Source organism: Neophocaena asiaeorientalis, unplaced genomic scaffold, assembly GCF_003031525.2.
Source record: "Neophocaena asiaeorientalis asiaeorientalis breed wild unplaced genomic scaffold, Neophocaena_asiaeorientalis_V1.1 scaffold418, whole genome shotgun sequence".
NCBI classification, from domain to species: Eukaryota; Metazoa; Chordata; class Mammalia; order Artiodactyla; family Phocoenidae; genus Neophocaena; species Neophocaena asiaeorientalis.
In genome coordinates this window covers 2,613,565-2,629,855 of record NW_020175731.1, presented here as the reverse complement: position 1 = coordinate 2,629,855, position 16,291 = coordinate 2,613,565, and positions in this window count along the sequence as shown.

Below are 16,291 nucleotides of genomic sequence, written 5' to 3'. Positions count from 1 at the left end.
AGAGGGCAAAGCGGAGAGATTCCCGCACAGAGGATCAGGGCCGACCAGCACTCACCAGCCCGAGAGGCTTGTCTGCTCACCCTCTGGGACGGGTGGGAGTGGGAGCTGAGGCTCGGGCTTCGGAGCTCAGATCCCAGGGAGAGGACTGGGTTTGGCTGTGTGAACACAGCCTGAAGGGGGCTAGTGCACCACAGCTAGCCGGGAGGGAGTCCGTGAAAAAGTCTGGACCTGCCTAAGAGGCAAGTGACCATTGTTTCAGGGTGCGCAAGGAGAGGGGATCCAGAGCACTGCGTAAATAAGCTTCAGAGATGGGCATGAGCCACGGCTATCAGCGCGGACACGAGAGACGGACCTGAGACGCTAAGGCTGCTGCTGCAGCCACCAAGAAGCCTGTGTGCGAGCACAGGTCACCATCCACACCTCCCCTCCCGGGAGCCTGTGCAACCGGCCACTGCCAGGGTCCCGGGATCCAGGGACAACTTCCCCGGGAGAACGCACGGCACATCTCAGGCTGGTGCAATGTCATGTAGGCCTCTGCTGCCGCAGGCTCGCCGCACACTCTGTACCCCTCCCTCCCCCTGGCCTGAGTCAGCCAGAGCCCCCTAATCAGCTGCTCCTTTAACCCCGTCCTGGCTGGGCGGGGAACAGACACCCTCAGGCGACCTACACGCAGAGGCGGGGCCAAATCCAAAGCTGAACCCCAGGAGCTGTGAGAACAAAGAAGAGAAAGGGAAATCTCTCCCAGTAGCCTCAGGAGCAGCGGATTAAATCTCCACAATCAACTTGATGTACCCTGCATCTGTGGAATACCTGACTAGACAACGAACCATCCCAAAATTGAGGTGGTGGACCTTGAGGGCAACTGTAGACTTGGAGTTTGCTTTCTGCGTCTAATTTGTTTCTGGTTTTATGTTTATCTTAGTTTAGTATTTAGAGTTTATTATCACTGGTAGATTTGTTTATTGATTTGGTTGCTCTCTTCCTTTTTTTTTAATATTATATATATATTTTTTCCTTTTTCTCTTTTTGTGAGTGTGTATTTGGATGCTTCTTTGTGTGATTTTGTCTGTATGGCTTTGCTTTTACCATTTGTCCTAGGGTTCTGCCTGTCCGTTATTTGTTTTTATTTTTAGCATAACTTTTAGTGCTTGTTATTAGTGGTGGATTTGTGTTTTGGTTTGGATGCTCTCTCTCTCTTTCTTTTTTTATTACTTTTTAATAATTAAAAAAATTTTATTTTAATAACTTTTTATTTTATAATTATTTTGTTTTCTTTCCTTCTTTTTCTCCCTTTTCTTCTGAGCTGTGTGGCTGACAGGGTCTTGGTGCTCTGGCTGGGTGTCAAGCCTGAGCCTCTGAGGTGGGAGAGCTGAATTCAGGACATTGATCCACCAGAGACCTCCCGGTTCCACATAATATCAAATGGAGAAAGCTCCCCCAGAGATCTCCATCTCAACGCTAAGACCCAGCTCCACTCAACAACTGGCAAGCTACAGTGCTGGACAACCCATGCCAAACAACTAGCAAGACAGGAACACAACCCCACCCATTAGCAGAGAGGCTGCCTAAGATCATAATATGGTCACAGGCACCACAAAACACACCACCAGACATGGTCCTGCATACCAGAAAGAGAAGATCCAGCCTCATCCACCAGAACACAGGCACCAGTCCCCTCCACCAGGAAGCCTACACAACCCACTGATCCAACGTTAGCCACTGGGGGCAGACACCAAAAACAATGGGAACTACGAACCTGCAGACTGAGAAAAGGAGACCCCAAACACAGTAAGGTAAGCAAAATGAGAAGACAGAGAAACACCCAGCAGATGAAGGAGAAAGGTAAAAACCCACCAGACCAAACAAATGAAAAGGGAACAGGCAGCCCACCTGAAAAAGAATTCAGAGTAATGATAGTAAAGATATCCAAAATCTTGGAAATAGAATGAAGAAAATACAAGAAACATTTAACAAGGACCTAGAAGAACTGAAGAGCAAACAATGATGAACAACACAATAAATGAAATTAAAAATTCTCTAGATGGAATCAATAGCAGACTAACTGAGACAGAAGAATGGATAAGTGACCTGGAAGATAAAAGAGTGGAAATAATTACTGCAGAGCAAAATAAAGAAAAAAGAATAAAAAGAATTGAGGACAGTCTCAGAGACCTCTGGGACAACATTAAACGCACCAACATTCGAATTATAGGGGTCCCAGAAGAAGAAGAGATAAAAAATGGGACTGAGAAAATATGTGAGGAGATTATAGTTGAAAACTTCCCTAATATGGGAAAAGAAATAGTCCATCAAGTCCAAGAAGGGCACAAAATCCCATACAGGATAAATCCAAGGAGAAACATGCCAAGACACATATTAATCAAACTATCAAAAATTAAATACAAAGAAAAAATATTAAAAGCAGCAAGGGAAGAGCAACAAATAACATACAAGGGAATCCCCATGAGGTTAACAGCTGATCTTTCAGCAGAAACTCTGCAAGCCAGAAGGGAGTGGCAGGACATATTTAAAGTGATGAAAGGGAAACACCTACAACCGAGATTACTCTACCCGGCAAGGATCTCATTCAGATTTGACAGAGAAATTAAAACCTTTAGAGACAAGTAAAAGCTAAGAGAATTCAGCACCACCAAACCAGTTTACAACAAATGCTAAAGGAACTTCTCTAAGTGGGAAACACAAGAGAAGGAAAAGACCTACAATAACAAACACAAAACAATTAAGAAAATGGTAATAGGAGCATACATATCTATAACTACCTTAAATGTAAATGGATTAAATGCTCCAAAAGACACAGACTGGCTGAATGGAGACAAAAACAAGACCTATATATATTTGCTATCTACAAGAGACCCACTTCAGACATAGGGCCACATACAGATTGAAAGTGAGGTGGTGGAAAAAGATATTCCATGCAAATGCAAATCAAAAGAAAGCTGGAGTAGCAATTCTCATAATAGACAAAATAGACTTTAAACTAAAGACTGTTACAAGAGACAAAGAAGGACACTACATAATGATCAAGGGATCAATCCAAGAAGAAGATATAACAATTGTAAATATTTATGCACCCAACAAAGGAGCACCTCAATACATAAGGCAAATGCTAACAGCCATAAAAGGGGAAATCGACAGTAACACATTCATAGTAGGGGACTTTAACACCCCACTTTCACCAATGGACAGATCATCCAAAATGAAAATAAGTAAGGAAACACAAGCTTTAAATGATACATTAGACAAGATGGACTTAATTGATATTTATAGGACATTCCAACAAAAAACAACAGAATACACTTTCTTCTCAAGTGCTCATGGAACATTCTCCAGGATAGATCATATCTTGATAAATTGAAGAAAATTGAAATTGTATCAATTATCTTTTATGACCACAATGCTATGAGACTAGATATCAATTACAGGAAAAAATCTGTAAAAAATACAAACACATGGAGGCTAAACAATACACTACTTAATAATGAAGTGATCACTGAAGAAATCAAAGAGGAAATCAAAAAATACCTAGAGACAAATGACAAAAATTTTCATTTTTGTTTCTCTTTTCCCCATGAATAATTTATATATTTATTCTAGAATTCCCAGTGTGTTTGAAAAATTATCTTTCTGTTATTGATGCCTAACTTAATTGCATTGTAATTAGAGAATATCTTCTATATAACACTCATTTGGAAGTTGTGAGACTTATTCTTTAACATACTGCATGGCAATTAAAAAAGAACTGTTCCATGTTTTTGAGACACACATTTTCTAGTTATTGGAAGCAGGTTTTTAAATATGTGCTTAAACCAAGCTTGTCAATGAATTATTCAAATCTGCATTTTTTTACTTTTTTGTTTGCTGGATCAATGAATCACTGTAAGGGTAGATGTGTCAATTTCTCCCTGTAGTGTCATTAACTTTGAATCTCTATAATTTGAGATTATTTTTTTAAATGTATACAAGTTTAGTATTATTATATCACACTGGTTAATCCGACTTAGAAATCTGCCCTTCCCTACTGTACTTACACAGTATATTATAATGGCCTAATTTGTATCTATTTCTCCCATGGACTATAAGTCTTGGGAGTTCAGGCAACAAATCTGTCTTGTTCATCTAGCATAGTGTTCACTCAATAATTGTCAAATGAATGGATGCATGAATTGACCATGATTCTTCTGATACGGCAGACGATTAATACTGAGTTATATATACCAGGATCTCTTGTTTTATGCCCAGTCCTAAATACGTGTCATGATGTCAGATTTGCAAGCTAGATCTCAAATATCCATGTCTCAGTTTAGTGGTCCTCCTAATTTTACAAAGGGCTAATCTGCTGAGGAATCCTGCTGGTTTTAGTATTTTGATGGCAGCTCTGTTTCCACTTGGTTGAGAATCATTCTTCCAACCCTTTTTTCATTCTGAGATTTCCAACAAGGTCAGCAGGTTGTTTCCTTCCCTCGAGGCCATATCCAAGTGCTGATGGAGCGAAGCGGGGAAGTGCCTCTAGTAGGGTACTAGGAAAGCTCTCTTCTCATTTGTGTCTGGAGGATCTGAGATTAGGTTGGGAATTTTTAATAAAAGAATCCAAAGGACTTTACTTAGCTTTAAGAGAATAAAGCCTTAAAGCTGTTTTTGTTGCCAAGAGGATTGACTAAATGAAAGCTCCTCCTTCAGGCCCAATGGTAGATTTGGGGAAATGGGCAACTATTTTAAATCAATCAAACAAAACATTTTTGAGCCCCTACTCCATACCACACATTATGCTAAGCATAATGGTTGCAAAGAGGCAGAAGACTCTTCAAGGAACGGCAGGTCTTTGCAGGGCAACAGGCCATGTACAGTTGCCAGCAATTTCAGTGAACCTCACTAACCTGGCTTGCGAGTAGCATCTGAGGGTCCCTGGGCTGCCAGGGCCTGAGCAGTCTCAAGAAAAACAGTTATTTTTTCCTTTTGGTGACGTAACTCATTTATATTCATTATCTCTTTTGTTCTTCACAACAACCCTTGCGGTTAACTTTTGTTGTTCCCATTTTGTAGGTTAACAACCTATAGGCTCTGAAGGGGGCTCTGCCATGAGGGCTTGACTCCAACCTGTTCAATAAGTAATAAAAAGAAATCACATTTCCTAAGTTCCTACTAGGTTGCAGGTACTCTTCTAGCTTTTTCAATGCATCATTTCCTTTAATTCTAAAAAGTAACCCTGTGAATGTTGGTACCATTTAATCCCCTTTTGCAGATGATAAAATTGATGCATGGAGAGAGTAAGAAGATGGTGCAAGGCTACCAGGTGTCAGAGGTGGGATATGAACCCCCAGAGTCAGGCTCTGGAACTTTTATACTTTAACTTAATCACAAACAACATGATTTAGTCCAGTAATCTTGGACTTGAAAACCTAAGACTCCACTATGAGTCCCAAATCTGCCTCTGATCTCCTGGCTACTCAACGTGTGGTCCATGGAGCAGCAGCAGCAGCACCACCTGGGAGCTGAGAGAAATGCAGAACGTGGGCTCCACTCTGGACCTCCTGGGTCAGAATCTTTTTTTTTTTTTTTTTCTTTTCTCTTAAACTTTTTTTTTTTTTTTTTGCAGTACACGGGCCTCTCACTGCTGTGGCCTCTCCCATTGCGGAGCACGGGCTCCAGATGTGCAGGCTCAGCGGCCATGGCTCACGGACCCAGCTGCTCTGCGGCATGTGGGATCTTCCCGGACCGGGGCACGAACCCGTGTCCCCTGCACCGGCAGGCAGACTCTCAACCGCTGCACCACCAGGGAAGCCCCTTTTTCTTAAACTTTTAATTTTATACTGGAGTATAGTTGATTAACAATGTTGTGTTAGTTTCAGGTGTACAACAAAGTGATTCAGTTATACATATACATGTGTGTATGCTTTTTCAAATTCTTTCCCCAATTAGGTTGTTACAGAATATTGAGCAGAGTTCCCTGTGCTATACAGTAGGTCCTTGTTGGTTATCCATTTTAAATATAGCAGTGTGTACATGTCAATCCCAAACAGAATTTTATTTTACCTACATCTCTGGATAATTCGCCTGCTCGTTGCCTAATATCAAATCACTGTCTTATCAGCTCGGCCCAAAAAAGATCCCACAGGATTTTTCTCAGCCTCAGTTTCTCCAGCTGTAAAATGAGGACAGCATCTGTGTCTGCTCCCTCCCAGGGCTGCTGTGCAGATCAAAAGGCAGGAGGTCTGTGGAAGGCATTGTGAATTGCAGTGTTCCACAAAGGTCAAAACCAAACAGTGAACCAGAGCATTAAAGCTTTAGAGACGATTTGACAAACAGATAATGCCTTTTATCCCCGTGGCCTGGCTGGGCAGGAACTCACAGTGCTGTGTGTCATGCAAAATAACCAGACAGAAGAAATGCCTTTTACAAGCAGTTCCTGGAAATTTCGAGCTTTATCAAGGAATTTGGTTTCTCCAGTTCACTGCCTCGTGAAAATAGCTGTGCCTTAATAAGGCCCAGATGTTGACAGAGTTACTCACCTTCCCCATTGCATGGATGCGTTTCATACTGAATTTCACCTAAGGAATTTTAGACTTTAAAGATAATAATCAAAAACACTGCGAGCTTCCCTTTGGGATTCTTGCTGATTTGAGAGATCAAAGATGTCCCAATAACACAATGAATGTAGACAGAAAGTAGTTTTCTTTCTTTGCTAAGGAAAAGATGAATTCAGCGAAACAATGGCCATTTTCACACTTTTAGCCATTTCCCCCAGATCTGCTCAAAGCTGGTTCTATTCTCACATATTTTTTAAAATCCCACCCCCATCCCGCCCATTGCCCTTCTCCTCCTCAGGCTCTCGGTAAACGTGGTCGGTGTGCTAACAAAATTAGCTTCTGTTTCAAATACAATTAAACGGATGCCCTTGCTGGTTAATTCTTGGCATACCTAAAAAATACTTCCTCTGCGTCTAGGAAAAGTATGAGATATTTAAATTCCATACAGTGAATGATTCCCAAGGCTATCTCACATGGAGTTTCGTGGGATGGGAATTTGGCCCAGAAGAAAGGCGCCCTCCATGGTGGCCCCTCGCTTTTTCCAGAGGCAGCCTGATTTGCCTTTCTGCGAGGGGCTGAGAAATAACATAACTCTTGACTTTCGAGAGAGCCCCGCACTCTTGCAGACCGACATCTATAGAGCAGGCTGTTTTCATTACACACGCACTGGAATGCATGTGATCTGCTGCAGGTCTCCAGGGATTGTACAAACCCCAAAGCAGGAATGGCAGAAATTTGACTTTTAGAGCCCCGCTGCCACTCTTCAATTTGCTCAGTGTTTTCCTCCCCTTCCCTAAAGAAACTATGGCGGGAAATCATCTCAAAACTGTTTTAAAGGGCCAGGCATCGAGGATGTTACCTCACTGAGGCTACTCTTCCCCAGGCAAGGGTATCTTGTGGACATGGCCATTTCCACCAAGACAGAGGCATGAAAATGGGAAGCTTATCTTTTGGGCTAGCAATTGAGTCTGGGCAGTTACTCAACTCTTCGGAGACTGTTTCCTTGCTGTAAAAATGGCCAGCCGCATCTCCGAGGGTTCTTTGTCAGATTACGTGAGCCCTTGGCTTATGCTACTGAAAATCTGTGGATTTCTCTAAAAAGATATTGTTTCCTTCTGCTCAGGAAGCCACCACTGTCAAGCTTTATCTTGAGTTCTATTATTTTTAAAATATTTAAGATGGAAAATACAGAATTGGTCTACTTTAGGCACAGGCTGGATGATGCTGAGAACCCAGATCTACACCAGAAGCTGCTCTCTGGGAGTTTCAGAGAGCAAATATGTACTGGGCTCCTGCTAGGTGCTTCAGTTACGAGAGTGAATGAGACAGATCTGGTCCCTGGGGTTAAGGGACCAAGGTTAGTGGAGGAAAACAAATAAGCAAACCAGCAATTAGAAAACAGGGTGATAAATGCCACAACGGGAGAAGCACAGGTGCTAAGGACACCTGCTGAGACCTGAAAGGTGGGGGAAGCTTTCTCAGAGGTAGTGATATTGAAGATGTGATCCCGATGACAAATGAAACAGACTAGGGGACATGTGCAAAATCCTGGACATAAAACCAAGCAGGACTTGTTCTGGGAAGTGGAAAAAAAGGCAGCAAAATAAGAGCAGGGCCTGAGCAGAGGGGATTGTGGAGCAAATGAGGCCGAGGTGAGGGCAGGCCCCATCACAGAGGGTGTATAAACCAGTTTAGGGAGTTTGGATAGACCTGAAAGAGATTGGGAGCTACTGCAGAATATAAAGCAGCGGAGTAACATGATAAGCTTCATATTTTTGTCAGCGGCTTCTTCTGTGAGCCCCTAAGGGCTTCCTGCTCCTGCCTCTGCTCTCATTCCCCTGGATGGCAGCTGCCTCCTTCTTAATTCGTATGCCTTTCGAGGGCAGGGACTGGGTCTGCTCCCCTCTAAACCCTCAGCCGCCAACAGAGTACCTCAATAAATATCTTCTGAACCATTTAAATGAAGGAGAAAGAGAAAAAGAACAGCAAAGAGCTCAGAGAAGAGTGCCAGGCAGGAGTCTGAGCTCTCAGCTAATATGAAGTCATTAAATCTTTACAACAATCCTATGAAGTAGGTATCATTTTTGCCTCTATTTGTAGATCCAGAACCAAGGCACAGAGAGGGGAGATCACTTGCCCAAGGTCACACAGTAGTAAATAGCTGATCTGGGAGCTGACCTCAGGTTGTCTGGCTGTAGGGTCTGTCCTTCCCTGATGGAAGAAATTCTCACCAGGTTGCTAGTTGCTAACCTAGATGAGAGGCAAGGAGCCTCACGTGATTTTTGGCATCACTTATCTGCCATGCCCTCCTCCCCACCCAACTGAGGGGGCCGCTTGCACAGACTGGGGGTACCGCAGGAGAGAAGGGAGACCCAGGACTTGGCGCTGTTAGCAAGGCCTCTTCCTCTGATAAGCTAAATCGAATTAAAGGCTTTAGAGGATGATGGTGCAAGAAGCTCCATGCCAAGTTCTGAAATGCGGAGCAAAGCATTTACAGAGAGAGCATTTGATAGGCATTTGTATCATTTATGTTGATATTATGCTAAAAGAGTTCCCGGGTCTTCTGTTCTACCAAAAGTGCTCTTTTCATTTTGGCTGTATTTAATGACATAGCTACACTTTTTATCCTGAGTGGGGGTGAGGGAGTGGGACCAGGCCAGAGTGGTGTTGGAGGCTGTGGTGATGAGGGTGGAGGTGATGATGGTATGACAGAGATTGCCTGGTGCTGGTGGTCCACCGGCGTCATCGGTTAGTGGGATAGCAGACTTCATCCTTTATCTAATTTTGCTATGGATTTTGTGAACTTGATTTCCAACTACATCTTAAAGTCATATTCTCAGTGATCATCTGCTGTTACTAGCGATGCCATTGATTGCGGTCATTCATATCCACAAAATATTACTCGAAAAAATGACTGGAAAGCTGTCGCTTTGGGAGAATGTGCTTGGGGATTGGCTTTCTTATTGAACATCTACGTTTCTGTTTCTTCGTGTTCAATCTGACCTCAATCACCTCGGCATGATTATACAGAATAAACGCGATAATGCGTGTGAAAGGTCACAGGAATAATAATAACAGTGACTGTTTGTTCAGCATCTACTCAGTGATAAATCCGGAGAGTTCTCATACATAACTGATAATTCTAAAAACAATCCAGCTGGCGTTGTTTGGGATGATCGATTTTCACTTTGATTCAGAAAGGATTTACAGGCTTATATCTGTGTTACATAAAACGGGATTGGTTTAAAAATTAGGTACAAAACAAATAAGAACATAGACTAAAACGAACCCAGCAAAAAAAGGCTGAAAAGGCGAGCACAAAGACCTTGTATTTCAGGGGCCACGATTTGGGCACTTAACTTTCTAACAACCATTTGGAACGAGAGACTTGGTCATGCCGTGCAACTTCCTTCAGAGAAAAGCCTGGTGTTACGTGGTTGATCAGAAGTCCTACGGGTGACCTGAAGGCCACCCTCCCAGTGACTGGGGAGCCAGGTTTGAGTCCACAGCCTCTCTACCTGCAACACCTGTGCTTGTCTCACTGCCTTGTGTTCCTTCTCGGTCCTTCGCTCTGTGAAGGCAGCAGTGGATGTTACCGACAGAGACCAAACCGGGGCTTATTCTAACGTTCTTTTAAAAATAGGACCCCCTACCCAGCTTGCACACGTATTGCAAGCAATCTGAAATCTGTAAGAGGCTGGGTTGCTTAGGATTTGTTCTCCAGCTTGTGTAAGATACACGTACCCACCCATCCCTATGGCTGTGGGCTTTGTGGTTGCCTTTAACAGTCTCTCTCCTCTCCCCTTACCGTGCCCCCTTCCCAGTGACCAGCTGCTGGAGAGGCTCAGGGCAGGGGGAGAGTGTGGAGGGTGAGGCCATGTGAGGTGGGGGGGAAAGGCGCCCGGGTGGGGGAGTGAGTGGGACTTTCCTGACTGTTCATTCCGAGGGATTTAGATGCTTAAGTGCCTTTCACACTAATCCCTGGAAATCCTAACACTTGTGGAATGAGGAATTTCTCACTTAGGAGAGAAGACTGGAACCTGATTATTACCCTTCTGTGGGATTCATGAAGACACACGCTACATGATGCCTTAGCAGATAAGAAAGTGAACCCAGAGGTGGGAGACTCCGTGCTCTGTGCTCCACCGTCTCCTTGTTTAGAATTCTTTCTCTGAGATACGATATGATCTCCAGGTTCTATTTATCACTGTCAGCTCGAGATGGGGGGAAATGCTTGTGTTCTCCCTGCTGATTTAAATTTTATCCCTCTTTTCTGATGCCTCGGCCTCCCTTGTTTAAGACATATCCATTGAGAGGTTAGTGGCTTGTGCTTGGATGATAATGAGACAGTGGTATCTGCCAGGGAGTTACTGTGTGTCAGGACTGTGCTGATTGCTGTATCTGATCACCTGCTTTGCTCATCATAACAGGTAATATTATTATCTCCAAGTGCACATAAAGAGAGCAGGATATAGGGAGGTTAAAGAAACTATGTGATGTTACACGGCTTAGATGTAGTGTGGCTGAGATTTGTGCCCAAGACTGTTGGATTCGAGAACTCACAGGCTGAACCACTAGCGTTTGCAGCCTCCTTCCAACATAAAAATAGCCAATAGGTGCAGGACAGGAGTCAGGGCACTGAGTAGGAAGGTGGTTCTGCCATAGACAGCTGGGAGACCCATGGTAGGGATGCCACTTCCCTAGGACTCAGACTCCTTGACGTTAAGGATGCACAGTTGGTTTAGATATTCTTTAAGGTAACTTCTAACCATGAGAGTTGGTGGTTCTAGAATAATGTCTCCTCTCTGATCAAGAGCTGGAAAAAATTACTGTCCTTTTTTTATCGGCCTGGCTCCTTATAGCCAAAGAAGGAGACTTTGGCTTTGAGGTTAGGACCCTGATCTCATTTAGGAGCATATGTTCAGCATAAAGTTTTCAGGCTTTGGAACCTTTGGACCAAGATTCAAATCCTGGCTCTACCATGAGTTTTCTGCAAGTCACTCTATCTCTGTGAGCATCGGCTTCCTGGTCTGTAGGATGAGAATAATAGATCCTTTCCTACAGAGGATCCGTGCATACCTCAACCATAATGGTGAGCCCGTAGTATTACATCATCCTTGAGAATAGGACCATGCCTTATTTATTTATGCCAGACATGGAATTGGGGTTAAACTGATTTCAAGAGGATAGAAAAAAGGCAATCTGGCTTTCTCTGGACAACCAGGGTATGTTTCTCCTTTGCTGGAGGTAGGTAGGGTACGTTTCCCAGCCCCATCATCTCCCATTAGCCAGTGTTTTGCCTTCACCCAAGAATATCACCCCTCCGTTCAGAGGACTGTGTCATCTCCTGCTACTCCAAGTGGGTCATGCTCAAGTGAAAGCACATAGTGCACAGTGTCTCTGGCTTTGATCATGGGGAAGGATTTGGGGTGGGCTGGGTTTTCTTCTTTGGCCTCACACCAAGTGGCCACTTTGTTCCTACCTCTTCCCCCTTCCACCTGTGCATGCACACTGGCTTACGTTGGTAGGGTTTCGTCTCTGGATTCCCCATACTGAGATGTCATCTTGGAAGATGACTAGCTCTGGAGTCAGACACACCCTGGTTGCATCCTGACTGTGACTGACTTTCTTTCTGAGCCTCAGTTTCCTCAACTATAAAAAAGGATAATGATAGTACTTGCCTTCTAGGGCTGTTGTGACGACTAAATGAGGCCTAGTAAAAGACAAGGGCTCAATAAATGTTAGCTGTTAAGGGGCTTCCCTGGCGACGCAGTCGTTAAGAATCTGCCTGCCAATGCAGGGGACACGGGTTTGAGCCCTGGTCCGGGAAGATCCCACATGCCTCGAAGCAAGTAAGCCCGTGCGCCACAGCTACTGAGCCTGCACTCTAGAGCCCGTGAGCCACAACTACTGAGCCCACGTGCCACAAATACTGAAGCCTGCATGCCTAGAGCCTGTGCTCTGCACCAAGAGAAGCCACCACAATGAGAAACCTGCGCACCGCAGCAAAGAGTAGTCCCCGCTCGCCGCAACTAGAGAAAGCTCGCGTGCAGCAACGAAGATCCAATGCAGCCAAAAATAAATAAATGAATAACTGTATGTTAAAAAGAAATTTTAGGTGTTTTTACCTTTGTTTCGGCTCTACTCTGCCTGTCACTGGAGACTTGGCGGGCACTAAGTAGACAGAATGATGGGGAGAAAAGGAATCAAAGCTGTGGGTTTCTTTTAAGCTGTGCCAGTCTTTCTGACCTATAGCTGAATTTGAAGTTAAACTTAGAAATTTGAGCTCTGTAAATGCATCCATGACTTTTAACTAGAACCATTGGTATTTCAGATCTGGAACAGACTAAATGATCATATACTCTGATCTCCTCCTTTTGGAGTTGTGGGAAATGAGTGACAGAACATCCCTCCTCCCCTACTGTAAAACAGTGGTTTAAATAAGATAGAAGTTTGTTTGTTTTCACATAAGTATCAGTAGCCCAGGGCTGAAATGTAGCTCATGATAATCAGTGAAACTAGGCTCCTTCAAGCTTGTTACTCTCTCATCCTCAATACAAGACTTCTACTTTGTGGTCCAAGATGGCTGCTCCAGCTCCAGCTATCACAACTTTAATCCAAACCCCAGGGAGAAGGAAAAGGAAAAAGAATGGCACAAACATTCCACTTAAGTATACATCATGGAAGTTATACAAGTCATATCATAATGATTTATACATATAAGAATTTATATACATAAGGATCACACAAGTCATATTCACTTACATCCCATTGGTTAAACTTTGTCTTATGTCTGTATCTAGCTGCAAGTGGGCTTGGGGGAGTGTAGTATTTATTCTGGTGGCTACATACCCAGCCAATATTTGGGGGATTCTATTGTGGAGGAATAAAGGGAGAATGCATCTCTGGGGACAACCAGCAGGCTCTGTCACACTAAGGTAGCACACCTACTTTCCTGTAATGTTGAAATACAGATGCGTTGCCCCCCTCAACCCGTGTTCTCGCCATAGCATCACAAATTTAGATTACATTTCTCTTAGGCTTTTAATAAAATTTCCTAAAAAATTCTGGTCACAAGGGGCAGCAGCTGGCAAGTTCCAGACTCAGATGGGCTGGCAAGAGTACAGACAGAGAGTGGGTGAGAATAAAGTGTGGGACAGAACCCGGGCAGAAGTGATACAGATGCCTTCTGTCTGACCGGGTCCCTCATGTCGAGGAGACCCTTGTCTGCACTTGGAGCATGGCAGAGGCGCCATACTGCAACAGGGAGAAATGAGATAATATAGTGCTGGGAGAAAAGGACAAGGACTTCTGGGACGATCAGACACTTGTAAAAATGCCATCTATTCTGTAAATGTAAAATGACTTACTGCTAAGATCGGTAAGTGGCTCCAGATTCAGCAGGCAGCAGGAGCTGTCCCAGTCTCTTAAAAACAGCAGCCCAGAACTCTGGGAAAAGCCATACGAAGAAGATCTGGACCCAGAGTTAATAAAGGGTAGAAATGTGGAGCCTTCAATTTGTTTGGGTCACTGAGACTTGATAAGGACATGAGAGTGAGAGAGGGGGGTGAGTGTGTGCGTGTGCATGCGTGGGGCGGGGGAGGAAGAAATGTGTGTGTGTGTAGAATAAAGGGATAGACGTGGGGAGGGGAAGCAGAAATAAAGATGGGAGCGTGAGTATGAGAGAGGAAGGTATGAGGGAGGATAGAAAAAAGGGTGTTTGAGAGAGGATAGAAAAGAAAGACAGATAGAAAGAAAGAAGGAAGGAAGGAAAGAGAAAGCAGAAAGAAAACGGAAGGAAGGCAAGAGGGAAGGAAGGGAGAGAGGTGTGTTTACCTGTGCGTGCACATCAGAAAACAGTGCCGGTAGACAAGATACTGTGAGCCTCCGCTATCACTTAAGATAAAAACCCGGCCCTCCCCCGCCCAAGACTTCTACTTTGGTAGAAAGTCTACTTCTACTTCGGTGTATTTTCTAATACACCAGCTCTAATAGTCACACCTTCAGGTCCCAGGAAGAAGTGAGGACTCACTGCTGTTTCTCTTCCATTTCCAGTCTCCTGAGCATGGTCCTAATTCTACATCATTCTCATCTCACCCAACCTCCACCCCAGTGGGGTCCTGGAGCCTCTTGGGAAACTTCAGAATTGTCTCGCTCATGTCATTGGCCGTGCTTTGGCCAAGGAGACCAGGGGCTTCAGTCCGCCATGTGTTTTCAGTGTGCTGGCTGCCTGAGAACACATCTGTCAACCTTAACATCAGAGAACAAAAGCTTGGGTTTGACATGAAAAGGACAGCAGAAGAGCAGCCCTGACCTGACTGCCATGTGGCATTCCTAAGCGTGCACAGATTCGGCCTGGAAGATATGCACAGTACTTGAAAGAAGTCTTTTATCCAGGCAAGAGGGGATAAACACATCTGTATGGCATTGATTTTTTTTTTTTTTTCCTACTTTCTTTCTGGGATTTGGGGCTGGGCTGGGGGAAGGAACAATGAAAACATTTGAAACATCTGACACTGAGTTGGGTTTGTGGGTAGGCAGCGTTTGGGGGGAAATGAAAGGTGAAATGCCAAATTTAGTTTGGCTCTTCTTTCTTTCTGGCGCCATTTTTCTCTCTTCTGTTCCACCCGTATTTTCCTTTTAGCACCGGTGGGGGGGGTGGATCATGTAACATTCCTACTTAGCACATACATAGCTTGCCTTGTCTTGAAAGGGAAACATACACTGACAACGGAAACCTCACAACCTCCCGAGTGGGAGACAACCTTAGGATTCTGGCTTCCAGGATATTTATTTTGGTTACTGTTTGGTGTACTGAACACCAACCAGGATCCCTTGACTCACAGCTGAAATGGGATCAGGATCCAAAGGCAGGATGTCTCTGCTGGAAACACGAAAGTTGTAGCTATACAAGAGCAAACAACAATATTTAAGAAGAAACGAGTCATTTGTACAGTATATCCAACCAGCCTTTCTGAGTTTCATTACTTTTAGTTTTCAAAAATAGGATGTTGTGAGATATAAGTTAAAATATAATATACAGGTGAAAAAAAGCCTAATATACTAGAACTTAGCAAAGGCTGAGTAACATATTTTCTTATTTCCTGCCAGTGTATCTTGAGCTAGACTGTAAGCTTCTAGAGTGTGTATATATTAATTTGGGGATTTCTATAATATTTAACTTTATTGCTTTGTAAGCTTAAACATTTAAAATTCCTTACTAAATGTGCTTTGGTTGATGATAATAAACTTTTTTTTCTCTTTTAAGATAATTTTAGGATGTCTGTTTTGGGAAATCATCTTTGAGCTCTTAAAGTCTTTTTTTAAAATAACAGTTTAAGATATAATTCACATTCCATAAAGTTTGCTCTTTCAAAGTGTACGTTTCAGTGGTTTTTAGTATATGTACAGCGTTGTGCATCCATTACCGTGATCTAATTCCAAAATATTTCATCAACCCAAATAGAAACCCTGTACCCATTACCACTCACTTCTCCATGCCCTTTACCTCCCCTTGCAGGTCTGGGCAACCACCACTTTATTTTTGTTTCTATAGATTTGCCTATTGTGGACATTTCATATAAATGGAATCATACAATATGTGGTCTTTTGTGACTGGCTTCTTTCATTTACCATCTTTTCAGGGTTTATCCAGGTAGCAGTACCTCATTCCTTTTCATAGCTGAATAACATTGCATTGTATGGATATACCACTTTTTTTTTTTTTTTTTTTTGTGGGTTGGGGG